This window comes from Carlito syrichta, unplaced genomic scaffold (assembly GCF_000164805.1).
Source record: "Carlito syrichta isolate Samal-C Ts95f unplaced genomic scaffold, Tarsius_syrichta-2.0.1 Scaffold307991, whole genome shotgun sequence".
In the NCBI taxonomy this organism is placed as follows: Eukaryota; Metazoa; Chordata; class Mammalia; order Primates; family Tarsiidae; genus Carlito; species Carlito syrichta.
This window is the reverse complement of record NW_007252087.1, coordinates 431,874-447,303: the sequence shown is the minus strand read 5'-3', so window position 1 is coordinate 447,303 and position 15,430 is coordinate 431,874. Positions and strand designations below refer to the sequence as shown.

The 15,430-nt window shown below is 39.7% G+C and overlaps 1 protein-coding gene across 1 annotated transcript in view; it reads right to left on the bottom strand.

Annotated features, from left to right (window-relative positions):
• Positions 1–15,430, bottom strand: part of MAP3K20 (mitogen-activated protein kinase kinase kinase 20) — a 176,423-nt gene that overhangs the window by 129,559 nt on the left and 31,434 nt on the right. The gene's annotated exons all lie outside the window — the stretch shown is intronic.

Genomic DNA, 15,430 nt, shown 5'->3' with positions numbered 1-15,430 from the left:
TAATTTCCCTCAGCATTCCTACCTTACACTTGCTGTTTCTCTTTCTGTCTCAAAGAAAAATATACCCCTCCTCTGCCCCAGATTTTAACCTGACTTGGTTACCTCATACACTTCCTCTTCCCTCATGATATCACTCTCAATGCATTAATATTCTTTCTGGAATCTTCCTTCTCTTTCTGGTTCCATTCTCTAGACCTAAGGAAATACTTGAGTTAGGCCAGGTACAGTGGCTCATGCCTTTAATCCTAGCACTTTGGGAGGCTGAGGTGAGAGGACTGCCTGAGCCCATGGGTTCGAGACAGCTGGGCAAATTGGAGAGACCTCATCTCTACAATCAATCAAAAAATTAGTCGGGCATGGTAGCACACGCCTGTAGTTCCAGCTACTTGGAAGGCTGAAGCGGAAGGGTCGCATGAGCCCAGCAGGTCAAGGCTGCGGTGGCCAGGAGCGGCCACTGCACTCCAGCCTGGGTGACAGAGTGAGACTCCAACTCAAAAAAAAAGAAAAAAGAAAATGCTTGAGTTTCACCTTTCCAAGAAACAAACTTCCTTTCTGAACTACTTTCCTGAACATCAACACCAAGTTCCACTTCCTCACTCTATTCACTCCTCAATCCCATTCTATTTGGCTCAATTTTTATTCTATTGCTAAAGTTTCCCCAAGTAACTTTGAAGTCTGATCTTTTTTTCTTTTTAAGTATCATATATAGGGTATATTCTGAGGCTTTTTTTTTTTTTTTTTTTGAGTCAGAGTCTCACTCTGTTGCCCAGGCTGGAGTGCAGTGGCATGCTCACGGCCTCCACAGCCTTGACCTGCTGGGCTCAGACCATCCTTCCACCTCAGCCTTCCAAGTAGCTGGAACTACAGGCACACGCTTCCACGCCCAGCTAATTTTTTGATTTATTGTAGAGATGAGGTTTCACTAACTTGTTCAGGCTGGTCTTGAGCCCCTGGGTTCAGGCAATCTTCTTGCCTCTGCCTCCCAAAGTGCTGGGATTATAGGCACGAGCCACGTGCCCAGACCTATTCTGAGTTTTAAAATTAAGTATAACCATGCCTCTCCCTAACATTCTAATATTGCCCTTGCAAGAGCAATGGTGGATAGGCAACTTGTCTGAGGCAAAGTAGCACCTTAGTTTGACTGGAATGTGAAGTATATATAGGAGAACAGAGGTAGGTAACGGAACTGCTAACACACAGCAGTGTGACAACTAACATTTGATTTTCATGTCAAATCTCAGGGACAGCAGCTCCTAAATAGTGAGAAAACAGTACACTCTGTATCTGCGGGTTATGCAACCATGGATACAACCAACTACAGATCTAAAATATTAGAAAAAATAAAATGAAAATTACAATAATAAAAATATAAATTAAAATACAGTATATAGGTGGTTCACGCCTATAATCCCAGTTTTGGGGGGCTGAGGCAGGAGGATTGCTTAAGCCCAGGAGTTTGAGACCAGCCTGAGCAACTTAGTGAGACATAAAACAAAACATAAAAAAATTAGCCAGGCATGGTGGTGTGTGCCTGCAATCCTAGCTACTTGGGAGGTGGAAGAATCACCTGAGTCCAGGAGGTCAAGGCTGAGGTGAGATGTGATTGCACCACTGCACTCCAGCCTGGGCATCAGAGTGAGAACTGACTCAAAAGGCAAAAATAAATAATAAAATAAAATAAAGGACAACAATTATTTACATAGTCTATACATTGTATTAGGTTTTATAAGTAACCTAGAGATGAAATGTAAAGGATAGGTAATATGAGCACATATATATTTAAAGTATACAGGAGGATGTACATAGGTTACATGTAAGTACTACACCATTTTATAAGGGACTTGAGCATCCATGGATTTTGGTATCACAAGAGGTCTTAGAGCAAATCCCCTGCAGATACCAAGAAAAACTGTATTAGGTTTCAACAAAACCTTCCAGGATCAACAAGGCCCACAAGGGTAAAATAATTATTACTTTGCCATCAGTTGGAACTTAAAGATCATCTGCTCCAACTGTCTTTCTTTTATTTTTATTTTTATTTTTATTTTTTTGAGTTGGAGTCTTACTCTGTCACCCACGCTAGAATGTAGTGACACAATCACAGTTCACTGTAGCCTCGCTTTCTGGACTCAGACAATCTTTCCACCTCAGCTTCTGGAGTAGCTGGGACTACAGGCACTTGCCACCATGCTCCACTAATGTTTTCAATTTTTGTAGAGAAGGTTTAGCTATATTACCCAGACTGTTCTTGAACTCCTGGGCTCAAGCAATACTCCTGCCTTGGCTTCCAAAGTGCTGGGATTATAGACATGAGCCATCACATCTGGCTCCCAATTGTCCTTTTTGTTTTTTGAATCGGAGTCTTCACTGTCACCCAGGTTGGAGTATAGTGGAACACTCATGGTCACTCCAGTTTGGACTTGTTGGGCTCAGGCTATCCTTTCACCTCAGCCTTCCAAGTAGCTGGTGCACACCACAATGCCCAGCTAATTTTTTAAATTTATTGTAGAGATGAGGTCTCGCCAGGTTGCCTAGACTGGTCTTGAACCACTGGGCTCAGGCAATTCTCTTGCCTATGTCTCTCAAGTGCTGGGGTTACACATATGAGCCACCATGCCCTGCTCCCAACTGCCCTTCTAATAAGGTAATTCTTTCAGCAATACTCTAAGAAACAGGCATCCCACCTCTAATTGAATACTCTCAATGACAGATTAAACACCAGAGAAACAGTGATGTACTGTTAGAAATTTGTAAATGATTAACCTAAATGAAGGAGAGGAGAGATGTATCAAGTCAGCCTAAAGTGAAAGACCAAGTATCACCATATTTAATAAAATTGTGTAAGTATTTAGTGGTAGCTAGGAATGGTCATAGAGACTGAGAAGAAAGTTAGATAATGAACTCTGGCAAGGGGAGGGGTAAAAGCATAAGGCAGGCACAATAACTTCTTCACGAAGCGTGTCCTCCTGTGGATGGATGGGCAAATGAGATTATCACCTGAATGCTGTCATCGGGACATATTCAAACCCCATTTATTAATTCCTCTTGCTCTGAACCAAAGCAATCCCTTTTTAAGTTTGTTTCCCATTTACCTTACCTACAAATGCGAGATAATTGTATTCTTTTGTCCCAATCACATTACTGCGATTTAGCATCCTTGAGAATCCTCTCAACTCCAAACTCTCAAGATTAAATTACTGAACATGTAAATCAGAAGCCACCTTACTAGGGATTGATCTGGGCAGCTACCAGTGTTCCCTAGAGGGCGCCTTCACTGATCCTTGAGAACTTTAGACCTCCTACAGTAGGAGACCATTTTTCAAGACAGCCTATTATTCTATTGTCTCAAATTACTAGAGTTGACGTATGTCACTTCTGGTAATCAAGCCAGACTTGATCTTGCATGCTATAACTATTTCAGTTCAGTTTTTGATCTCCTCATCTCCAACTACCATCTCATCTCAAATTCTAATGTTTCTCTTTGTTTAAAGACTCAATGGGGGTATCCTTAAACTGACTGTCCTTAAATCTGTCACTACTTAACACCTTACTACCCTGACCAGAAAGTTTTGGTTTTTTTTAAAGAGCCACTTTAAAGGCATTTGATGGTGGTAGCTAATAATACTGTAACTGGGTCATTCTTCCACGCCTGTTGACTGAAGCAGTGCTTGTGTAACAGATACCTTTTGTTTCATGCAACAAAGCTCAGAACCTAGGAGAGAGATCAGAGACAGGCTTCAGACTATATTTTAAGTTCTCTAGGTGGAACTCTTTCCATGTAACAGATTATAATCATAACTAAAAGTCCCAAACAAAATAATTCAAGATTTTCTGCATAACACTGCTTACCAACTACATATAACCTTCGAGAGACAGGAATCATTCTGCATGTAAGACAAATATAAACCTGAGGGTGAATGATGCAATACACCAGCCTGCATCAGAGCAACATTCCAGTAGTCTGAGATACTTACTAACAAAATAGAACTGAGCTGAGATGAAGAAAACATATTAGAACATCAGCTTGTAGAGACAGAAGATTATAGGCTATGAGGCATAAGCATATAGACCCTGTTCAGAGCCTGTAGAAAGGCATATAAAATTTGATACAGGTGAGCCAGACCACAAAAATACTTTCATTATTATAATTCCTTTGCAATTGACCAGTCGCGGTGGCTCATGCCTATAATCTCAGCGCTTTGGTAGATTGAGGTGAGAGGATTGTCTGAGCCCATGGGTTCGAGGCCAGCCCAGGCAACTTGGCAAGATATCATCTCTACAATAAATAAAAAAGTTAGCCATGCTTGGTGGCACATGCTTATAGTTCCAGTTACTTGGAAGGCTGACGCGAAAGGCTCTCCTGAGCCCAGCAGGTGGAGGCTGTGGTGGCTGTGAGTGCCACTGCACTCCAGCCTGGGCAACAGAGTGAGACTCCAACTCAAAAAAAAAAAAGAATAATTTATTTTGCAATCAATGAAACAATAACTACTGAATTTCGGGAATGGTAAGCTGAGCATATGTTCACTCACATGTTACAATGGCTAACACATATGGAACACTTTGTATTTATCAACACTGTCTCATCACTTTACATACATTAACTCATTTAATCTATGAGCTAAGTATCATTACCCGCAGTTCATCTCTAAGAAACTAAGTAACAGAGAAATAACTTTCCTGTGGCCAAGTTACTAAGAAGCAATGAAGTCAAAATTCAAATTAGGCAATCTGGCTGCAAAACTTATGATTTCACTCATGAAATGTGAATATAAACTCTCAAAATCACATAAGTGTACATGCCCAAGCATTTCTATATTACACATGAGCAAACAAATCCACCTATGACTACATATACACCTAGGTCTTTGTACATAGCAGATGTTCTAATATATTTAATTGATCTGTGTATGGAAATGACTTTAGAATCACAATCAAGAGACCTATATTCTTGTCTTAGTTCTGATACTTAAGTGACTGTGTGATTTAGGGCCTCAGCTTACTTACTGATAAAATGTCAAGATGTGGAAGCAAAGGAGACGAACTGACACATACATTAGACTCTTACTAGACTCTGGTGTGGTCATGTCCTCTTTGAGCTATGGTTGTTGCTATGTTTCCTTGTTTTGGCCCCCTTCCCTACCTTGGGTTGGTGAATCTCCTCTCTCTCTCTCTCTAATTTACTTTTTAAATAAGCTATATTTTCCAATCTAATATATATATACAAACAGAACTGAATGCAGATATACAGAACGTCAACCAGAACTATAAATTTCTGGAAAACAGATCCAACCAACTGATAGTAACAGCACAGTAACACATAAAGGCGAGAAAATGCCAACAGCTCTGTGCAGGACATGGACACAAACCAAAGAAAATCTAGAAAATAGAGACTATAGCACTAGAAAAATGTTAGAACACCTGTCATACTCAGGTAATACCACAACTGGCCAAAGAATCTCTAACTCCAAAAACCAGAATATACAAGATGACCACAAGTTGTTAGGGCTGGCTCTGCAAACCTAAATAAGTCTCTTAAAGTCATCCTCCTTTTTTAAAAATAAATTGCTGAGCTGAAAGAAACTGAGCATGACTTTTCTTTTCCACTTACAGGATAAAGAATCTGCCTCCCCATCATTAGACTCACAATTATCACATCTGCAGAACAAATCTGAATTTGAGGGAGCAGTTCCTATGTTTCTATTTTCCGTCCATTCTCAGATTTCTGTGTCAGAGGTCACAGAAGACCACATACACTATCATTCTTTTTCAAAACAGCTGCCGATGGCTATAGCCATCATTCGTCACATCATTTCCACGTGTTCCCTCTGAGTTTGGTGTTGTATTGGTGAAAGGACATAGCATGGAGTCAATATAGCCAAAGAGCTACCATTTTTACATTGCTTAGAACTGTCATGTTTTTCAAGCAGCTCACTTTAATTTACCCTCTAATCCACTAGCCAAGGACAGAACCAGTTTCTCAGAGGTAGTTGTTGATACTTGCTTTACAAGCCCCTCCCAACTTGTGTTTTTTTCTCTTTTTTTTGAGTTGGAGTCTCACTTTTTCACCCAGGCTGGGGTTCAGTGGCCACCGCAGCCTCAGCCTGCTGGGTTCAGGCGATCCTTCCAATTCAGCCTTCCAAGTAGCTGGAACTAAAGGCACGCGCCATCACACCCAACTAATTTTTTGGTTTATTGTAGAGACAGGGTCTTGCCAAGTTGCACAGGCTGGTCTTGAACCCATGGACTCAGGCAATCTTCTTGTCTCTGCCTCCGCTGGGATTACAGGTGTGAGCCATTGTGCCTGGCTTCCCAGGCTTGCTTTATAAGCAAGTTAACCTAAGCAGCTCTTCATGCCTTTCATGGCAAATCCCATCAACATGGCATGAGTCATGTGCCTAACCTACCCATCTTTCTGCCATCCATCACCTGACATCAGTACCGGTGCTTACCTGCCCTCTGGGATGACATGGAACAGGCCACCACCCAATCACCCTAACAACCTGCCCGCATCACAGGGAAAGTTTAAAAGGATTCAACCTGAAGGAGCCATTTGCCATTGCTTTGCCAAGTTATGATCTGGCAATGAGGCTCCTTGAGCTATGGCCATCATGTTTCCTAGCTTTGGCCCCCTCCCCTACTGGGGAGGTGAATCTTACCTCTCTCTCTCTCTCTAATTTACTTCCTGGCCATTGCTTTGTTAAACTCTGATGTGTCCATGTGACTCCTTGAGCTATGGCTGCCATGTTTCCTGACTTTGGCCCCCTTCCCTACCTTGGGGAGGTGAATCTCCTCTCTCTCTCTCTCTCTCTCTCTCTCTCTCTCTCTCTCTCTCTCTCTCTCTCTCTCATTTACTTTCTAAATACACTATAACTTCCAAACTAACTTCTGTGCAATTCTTTGCATCTTTCATGTGGCACCAGATCCCACAAACACTCCTGTTGGGCCTGACGGAACATTTTTGGAGGCCATACTAGGATTTTAACCAAACAACTGGTTTGATTGAAGGAGCCCCACAATATGTACTATATCCTCCATTCAAATATGGAAGGACTACGAACTTAAAGTCAATAGGAAACATGCCTTTGAGGTTTTTTTTCTAGGAGAGAACACGGATCACAATGCTCTCTCCCTCAACCCTCAAGAGGCTGTTGGGAGGAGGTGAACAGAACAGGCCCTCGGAAAACAATGCATTCTTACAAAGGCACCTGAGAACAGGCACTGAAGCCCAGACACAAGGACTAGGACTTAGGGTCCACTCTTTCACCACCACCCTTGTATGCTACTGAGCAAGTTCCTTTACTCTTCTAAGCACTAGAAATCTGTGGGATGAAGTTAACAAAATTTGCCTTGACAAGATTGTAAGGATTGTTTTTCTTAAAAAAACTTTTTATTTTGGAGTAATTTTAGATTCAGAGCAAAATACAGTAGACTTTTCATATTCTCCTCGCCCAGTTTCCCACACTCTTGACATCCTATGTTAGTATAGTACATTACGAATAACTAAACTTCAGACTTTAGATCTCACCAGTTTCTCCACTAATGAATGTCCTCTTTGTGTTCCAGAATCTAACCTAAGGTTCCAGGCTGCATTTAGTTGACACATCTCTTGTTTTAATAAGAATCAAATAAATGTAAAAACACCTCGTAAAGTGAAAAGCACCATTAAAGTACAATTTACTATTGTTATGATGAAATGAGTTCATGTATGTTCACCAAGAAAATTCCCTAGCACATATAAAGCTCCAATTATTCATTTTTAGCACTATCATTATAAACATTTATTCCTGTCCTACATTGTAATCAATGCTACATGTCTTCTACAGTTGTTTGAAGTTCAGAATTCCTTCTGTGACCACTCTCTGTAAGAAGTTAGTTTTTGAGAATTGGCCATTGATCAGACTCTCATAAACACTTCACTCCATGTAAGAGAGTAGGAAAGACAAGAAGAGGCAGAGTGAAAGTAACAGCATTAATGGAATCTCTGAAGGTACCTAGGTTTCACTTCAACATCAAACATCAATCTTACACTCCAGGGCTACCCAGGGAAAGAAGCCAAGAACTCAGCCAAATTTGGAGAACTTGAAATTTAAGAGGGGACATTCCATAGAGATCATCAAAGTAACCAATGCCCACACATTTCCTCTTAAACAATCTGCACACAGCTTCCTGGGATCATCAGGAGGGGGAGAGATGACCTGGGCTGAGGGCAGGCGGAGAAGTGATGCTTTCTTTATCCTGCGGTGTGCCAGCTTACTAACTTGCCTGGGAAAAAGCGCAACCAAGACCCACGCTACTCACACACTCATCCTCACGATGTCAGGAAATAGTGGAATAAATTCCAAGCCACTTCAGAAGAGTAAAATAAAGGAAAAGTTCTGGAGCTGAACCTGTACTAAAAGCCACTAGACATCCTACTTCTCGTGGCATAACATTTTACCAGAAAGTGGTCAGAAGGTTTTATGACCCCAGAGCCAGGGAGAAGACTAAGAGTTGTTCAGTTAAAAAAGCCAACATGGCAGGCCAGGCGCAGTGACTCATGCCTATGATCCCAGCACTTTGGGAGGCCGAGGTGAGAGGATTGCCTGAGCCCATGGGTTTGAGACCAGCCTGGGCAACTTGACAAGACCTCATCTCTACAACATATCAAAAAATTAGCCGGGCATGGTGGTGCACTCCTGTAGTTCCAGCTACTTAGAAGGCTAAAGCAGAAGGGTCACCTGAGCCCAGCAGGTTGAGGCTCTGGTGGCTGTGAGCGTGTACTGCACTCCAGCCTGGATGACAGAGTGTGACTCCAACTCAGAAAAAAAAGAAAGAGGCCAACATGTCTACTTAACATGTCAAGTCCATTAAATGCAATGTTAGCAGGAAAAGACAAAGAACTACAGTGTGAATGGGGAAGTATCAAGCGGGGAGAGAGTTGGTTGAAGGCATAAGAAACAGTGAAAAAAATCCTTTAACTGGAATAAATTGCAATCCCCTAGAGCTTTCAGAAATTATCTTCAGAAAAACAATATTAACAAATAAAAATCAAGAAAACTCTTGTGGGTCTTTTTGTGAGACCACTTAGGGATAACACTTCTTGACCAAGTTCAAATTTTCAGAGAGGTTAGGATAAAACCATATTAGCAAATAAAACCAGAAATCTGTTTTTCAACTGTTTTTGAGGCTAATTATAGACAATGGTTCTTGACAAAATTCCTATTTCAGAAAGGTTAGGTTAATTCTTCAAGGAGTTTGGTGGTATATTATTATGAGTCAACATTAAAAACAGCATAGCTGAGGCAGATGCTGCTGGTAGCATTCTATTTTGTTTGGGGGTAGCAATATCCCCAAATAAAAATTTGATCTCCCAACTCCACTTGAAGCTAAATGTGGCCATATGACACATCTTGGCTAATAAGATGTAAGAAGTTATTGTCCACATAGGAAAAAATGAAGTGGATCCCTTTCTCAAACTATACACAAAACTAACTCAAAACGGATCACAGACATAAAAGTGGGAGGTAAAATTATAAAACTCTTTGAAGAAAATATAGGAATAAATTTTTGTGACCTGCCAGGCGTGGTGGCTCAAGCTTGTAATCCCAGCACTTTGGGAGGCTGAAGCGAGAGGATTGCCTGAGCCTGCGGGTTTGAGACCAGCCTGGGCAACATGGTGAGACCTCGTCTCTACAATAAGTAAAAAAATTATCCAGGTGTGGTAGTGCATGCCTGTAGTTCCTGCTACTTGGAAGGTAGAGGTGGAAGGATCACCTGAGCCCAACAGGTCGATGCTGGGGTGGCCGTGAGCATGCCACTGCTCTTCAGCCTGGGTGACAGAGTGAGACTCCAACTCAAAAAAAAAAATTTTTTTTTGTAACCTTAGGTTCAAAGCCTTTTTAGATATAATACCAAAAGTACAGGCAACAACAACAACAAAAACATTGAACTTCACTAAAATTAAAAACGTTTGTACTTCAACAGACACCATCAAGAAAGTGAAAAGATAATCCACAGAATGAAGTTGTAAATATTTGTAAACCATATATCTGATAAAGGACTTACATCTAATATATAAAAACTCTTAACAACTCAATCATAAAAAGATAAATTACCCAATTAAAAATAGGCAAAGAATCTAAATAGACAGCTCTCCAAAAAAGATATACAAATGGCCAATAAGTACATGAAAAGATACTCAACATCATTATTCATCAGAAAAGAGCAAAATTAAAACCACAATGAGATACTACTTCACATCCAGTGGGATGGTTATAATAAAAAAGACAGAGATGTAGAGAAATTAGAACTCTTATACCCTTCTGGTGGGAATGTAAAATCGTACACTTGCTGTGGAAGACAGCCTGACAGTTACTCAAACAATTAAATATAGTTATCATGTGCCTCAGCAATTCTACTCCTAAGTATACACCCAAAAGAACTGAAAAGATACATCCACATGAAAGTCCACATATTTTATGATTCCATTTATATGAAATGTCCAGAATAGACAAATCTGTAGACAGAAGGTAGTCTAGTGGTGCCTTGGTGTGAAGAGGAAGTTGAGGTGAAATGGGAAATTATTGATAATATGTAAGAGTCTCTTTTTGGGGTGATGAAAATATTCTAAATATGACTGGCGATGACTGCATAACTGTGAATATACTAAAAGCCATTTAATGTTCCCTTTAAGTGGATGAGTTATATGGTATGTGAATTATACTTTAACATTCAATATTGCATATATGAATAGATATAGTTTGTATGTACAGAACATATATACATGTATGTATAATACACACATGTGGTTATTTATTGGTGCTCTGGAGAAGTCCTCTAAAAGACAACAGACTTGACTGGTTTGTTCCTTTGCTTTTTTCTAAAAATTGAAAAATTTTTTGAGTCAAAGTCTCACTCTGTCACCCAGGCTAAAGTGCAGTGGCACACTCACGGCCACCGTAGCCTCCACCTGCCAGGCTCAGGCGATCCTTCTGCCTTAGCCTTTCAAGCAGCTGAAACTACAGGCACATGCAACCACGCCTGGCTGTTTTTTTATTTATTGTAGAGATGAGGTCTCACCAAGTTGCTCAGCCTGTTCTTGAACCCGTGGGCTCAGGAAATCCTCTCACCTTGGCCTCCCAAAGTGCTGGGATTATTATTCTTGGCCCAAACAAGTGTTGTTGGACTCACAAAAACTAAGAGAACTTTCCAGTAGTCACAGTTTCCCAAAGATGAAATGGACTATCCCAGGAGGTTAGTGGGTTCTCTATCATTAGTCATCAGAACTCAAACAAAAGGTAAGTGCCCATTGATGGCAGGAATATTTTGGGGAATCAGAAATATGGTCAGTTAAGGTCTTTTCCAAAGCTGAGAGTCTATCAAGGGTAAAAAGTATTGAATCCAGAACCAGAAAACCAAAGACTAAGCTTTGTCTTCTGCAGTATGATTTTGGAAATCATACTGAATCTGTTGCATCATTTGTAAAGAAAATAATATAAGTAACAGTGCTTAATAAATGGTAAAGCAACATCTGAGTAACAATTTATTATCTTTCAGGATAATGCAAGAAATACTAGGTTAAAATCTTAACCGCAGCTACTTTAGCCAGTCAGTAAACAGAACTTCTGACGGTAAGGATTACAGAACCCATTTCCAGAGAGCCTGTGGACTTTTAACAGCAGATATATAATTCTCAGTATTCATAAGGATTTAGATATAATCTTGGTCTAGAACAGTGATTTCTATAGTGCTATGTCCCTAGCTGCTAGAAATACTAGATAATGAAGGAAAGCAAAATGCCCTTTTGTTGCTAACGTTAAGGTGTTATAAAATGCCTATCATTCAGGAATATTTCACCTCTCTTGTAACAAGCATCGGGTAGAGAGTTGAGTGTCATTTAAAAAGTAACAGACACAGTGGGAGGCTGACAGTGTGTACGAGCTCCAAACTGGCAAACTAAAGACCTGGTTCCTGGAACAGAATCTATTGCTATCCAACATAATCCTTCTGAACTTCAAATTAGTGATTTTTAAAGAGGGCTTAGGGTCGTTGGGCTAAAATAGCTATTAAAATTTCAATGTGAGTATTGTATTAGAGTTCTAAGATAACAGGCCTTTTCACAATTATGTGCAAGCTTACCCATTAAGTAAAAACCTACATCACACTATCAATCCTTCATCATCTTTGAAATCTTTTCCACATTATATTGCTGTGACTATGTATAAGATAGTTAAATCTTGACCCCTTTATACATACACAAAAAAGAAAAAGTACATATTTAATGATCATGGACACTTTTAGATTTTTTTTTTTTTTTTGGAGTTGGAGTCTCACTCTGTCGCCCAGACTGGAGTGCAGTGGTCGCTCCCGGTCACCACAGCCTTGACCTGAGGGGCTCCGGCGATCCTTCCGCTTCAGCCTTCCATGTAGCCGGAATTACAGGCATGTGCTACCACGTCCGGCTGATTTTTTGATTTATTGTAGAGATGAGGTCTCACTGCCCGGGTGGATCTCGAACCCGCGGGCTCAGGTAATCCCCTCACCTCAGCCTCCCAAAGGCGTGGGATTACAGGCTGAGCCACCGAGCCCGGCTTGACACTTTTAGATTTTAAATATTCTCCTTAAAATGACAAATATTTATTCATGTCTATGTGTCTTTTCAAATAAGCTACTTGGAATAAATGAAGATTGTTAAAGAAATTGCTAGGTAATAGTTCAAATAGATTTGTATAGGTCTACTGGTTGAAGAGCACTTTTATTTCTTTTACTTAAATCTTGCTGTCCAAGGGTAAATAGTGATAGTATTAGTTAATTTTATATAGGTAACAATTCAAGTCAGTGCTTTAAACACTATACAGATAAAATCAAATTTCCTTCCATTTCTACTCATGGATTCCCATCTCTTTCTTAGGACACACAGATTTTCAACAGGATATTTTCTAAAATACAATAGCAACATACCAATTCACATAAAAAACAAGAAAGAAGACAAAAGAAAACACGTACACTTCATTTTCACTCTTATATATGATTACTTACTAGACAATTTCCTTTACTCATAAAATTATTCAACCAGAAAAGAAATCTTCTCAAGTTGACATTTTAATTCAAATGGATGCTTCTGTCTTCTTCTACTTTCATATGTATGCCTGCTTTCCCAAACAGATAACTTAGGGTTATTTAATTGTCTTCTGTACACATCTATGCTACACTGTATCCCTCAATAACAAGGTGACTACTGGAGTACAAAAGATCTAATAAGTCATAATCACGATCCTTTAAGCCAAGTGTTTTGGTAGCTTCTTAGTCTAGATTCTGATAGCAAATGGAGAATTTTGTATATAAATTTTATGGTAAGTTATTATATTTAAAATAAGAAAAATAGAATAAAGAGCTTAATGAAATTAACAATCCCCAGAGACTAACACAGGAAAGCATGTTTTCTCATGCAAAGTTCACAAACAAGCCATCAATCCTTTTTAGCTTTGAAGAGAAACTGAGAAGACCAATCTTCTAGATATTTTCATAGCTACGGTCCCTGAAAAGGAGTGCTTCCTGCAAGAAAAGGATAGAACAAAGATCTTAATGTTGCAGGTCTGAAAGATAGCCACATCAAAACCAGGTATAGTGGTCCTAACCTAAGCAGCTGGCAAACTGCAGGATGGATGTGGGCACTCTTCTGCCTAATAAAATCTGAATCAAACACTTTGCATCTGATTCTCCATGTGAGCTTTTATGCAAACTTCTAAAGTGCAAGGAATCCTGGGGTGGAAGAGCTATTCTGAGAGATTTCACATAGTTCATGTAATTAGGGAAACCACTTCCTTTGATTGTAAGTGTTCAAAACAGCTGAATTTCTCCTATCAAAGGCACTCTGTGATTTGGGTCACCTCTTTTACTTTCTCTTTCATCGTTTCTCAGGATAAGAGGTGAAGCCGGAGAGCACATTATTTAGGGGAAAAAAGATCTTGCTTTTTGTTTTAGGGATTGAACTTGCACTATTCAAAAGACTGTCATTTAGAATCTTCCTTTCTTTCTCACCCTCTGCCTCTTTCCTTCTCTAACCAGGCTGTTCAGGCGCTACAGAACGCTATCCAAAATGCCAATTTAAGGCTGATGGAAAACTGTCATATTGTGTGCAAAAGGATTCTAATTTTCATGTTTGGCTTTAAAACATAATTAGAAAGAACTGTAATCGGCAGGATCTTGATCTCCATATTATGCATTTTTGTTGTTATAACAGTGAATAAGCCAGAGAGAGAAAGTGGAAGGGGGGGGAGCATGAACAAACAAAAAAAAGGAGCCCCACTGTCCCCCACCCCCAAATCACACATGCTGCCATGCCATTGGCAAATATTGTAAAAGAAACTACCACTCTGTTCTTTCCCTCTATTCCTAGGGTATCCTTTTTCCCTAAAAGTGGAACATTGGCTTATTCAACAAGGTGGCTCATGCTGCTTTTGTTACAGCTAATGTTGGCACTGATGCTGTCAAGTATCAGTATAACTTCTCCAAAATACCTCGGCTGGTGTAGCACACAGTGTGGTTTGTCAGTGAATATGGGAACAAAAGAGAGGCAAGAAATAATTTACCATTGACCAACCCCTTTGATGCCCATTATTTCTACTGAGTGTTTAAAGCAAGTTTATCGATAATCTATATGCTACAATCTCTAAGATTTTAGTTAATTCCAATTTCAGTTAATTAACTCAGATGGTTAATAAAAACTAATGATACTAGTTGTCACTCATATCAAGGCAAAGAGTTTTGAACCAGATGAATAAATGTGACAAAATCGTCAGCAGTGACAATAATACCACTTACATTCACTATGTTTGACAATTCAAATACATGTGACTGGGCAGGAGTCATCCCCGTTTTATAGGTGGAGAAACCCAGCCCCAGAGGGGCTAGCTTATTTGTTAAATATCCAGTTAATAAAAGCAAAGTAGGGACAGATCTAGAACTATAAACAGAGAAGAACAGGACATGATCTCATCCTGTCAGGACTCCAAACCATCCCATCACAGCTTGAAAATTACATTAACTTGTCTGGCAAATATATCACGTTTTAACTTATAATAAGTCAAAAATAGAAAATGCCTTTTTGTTAAGTCACATCTTCCTGATCCTTTACCTATACTTAGTTTTCCAGCATCTGCATGTAGGATTTTTCATTTCCCTCTGTTAGGCTTATTGCTCTAATCTGTTGAAATCTTTCCAGGTTCTTGTTCTTATCGCTCTTTTTAACATGTCAGCTACTTTTCCTATTATCACAGTAACTGCAGAGTGAATCAGATGCTACCTAAATTACTGATGGAAGTGGTGAATAGGACACTGAGTACAATTCTTTAATTCCACAAGGATTAAGTGCTCTTTATGTACCTGTAAAAGTATTTACAAATTCACCTAATTTGTACATGGAAATGTTATTTCAATACTTTCACTTCAG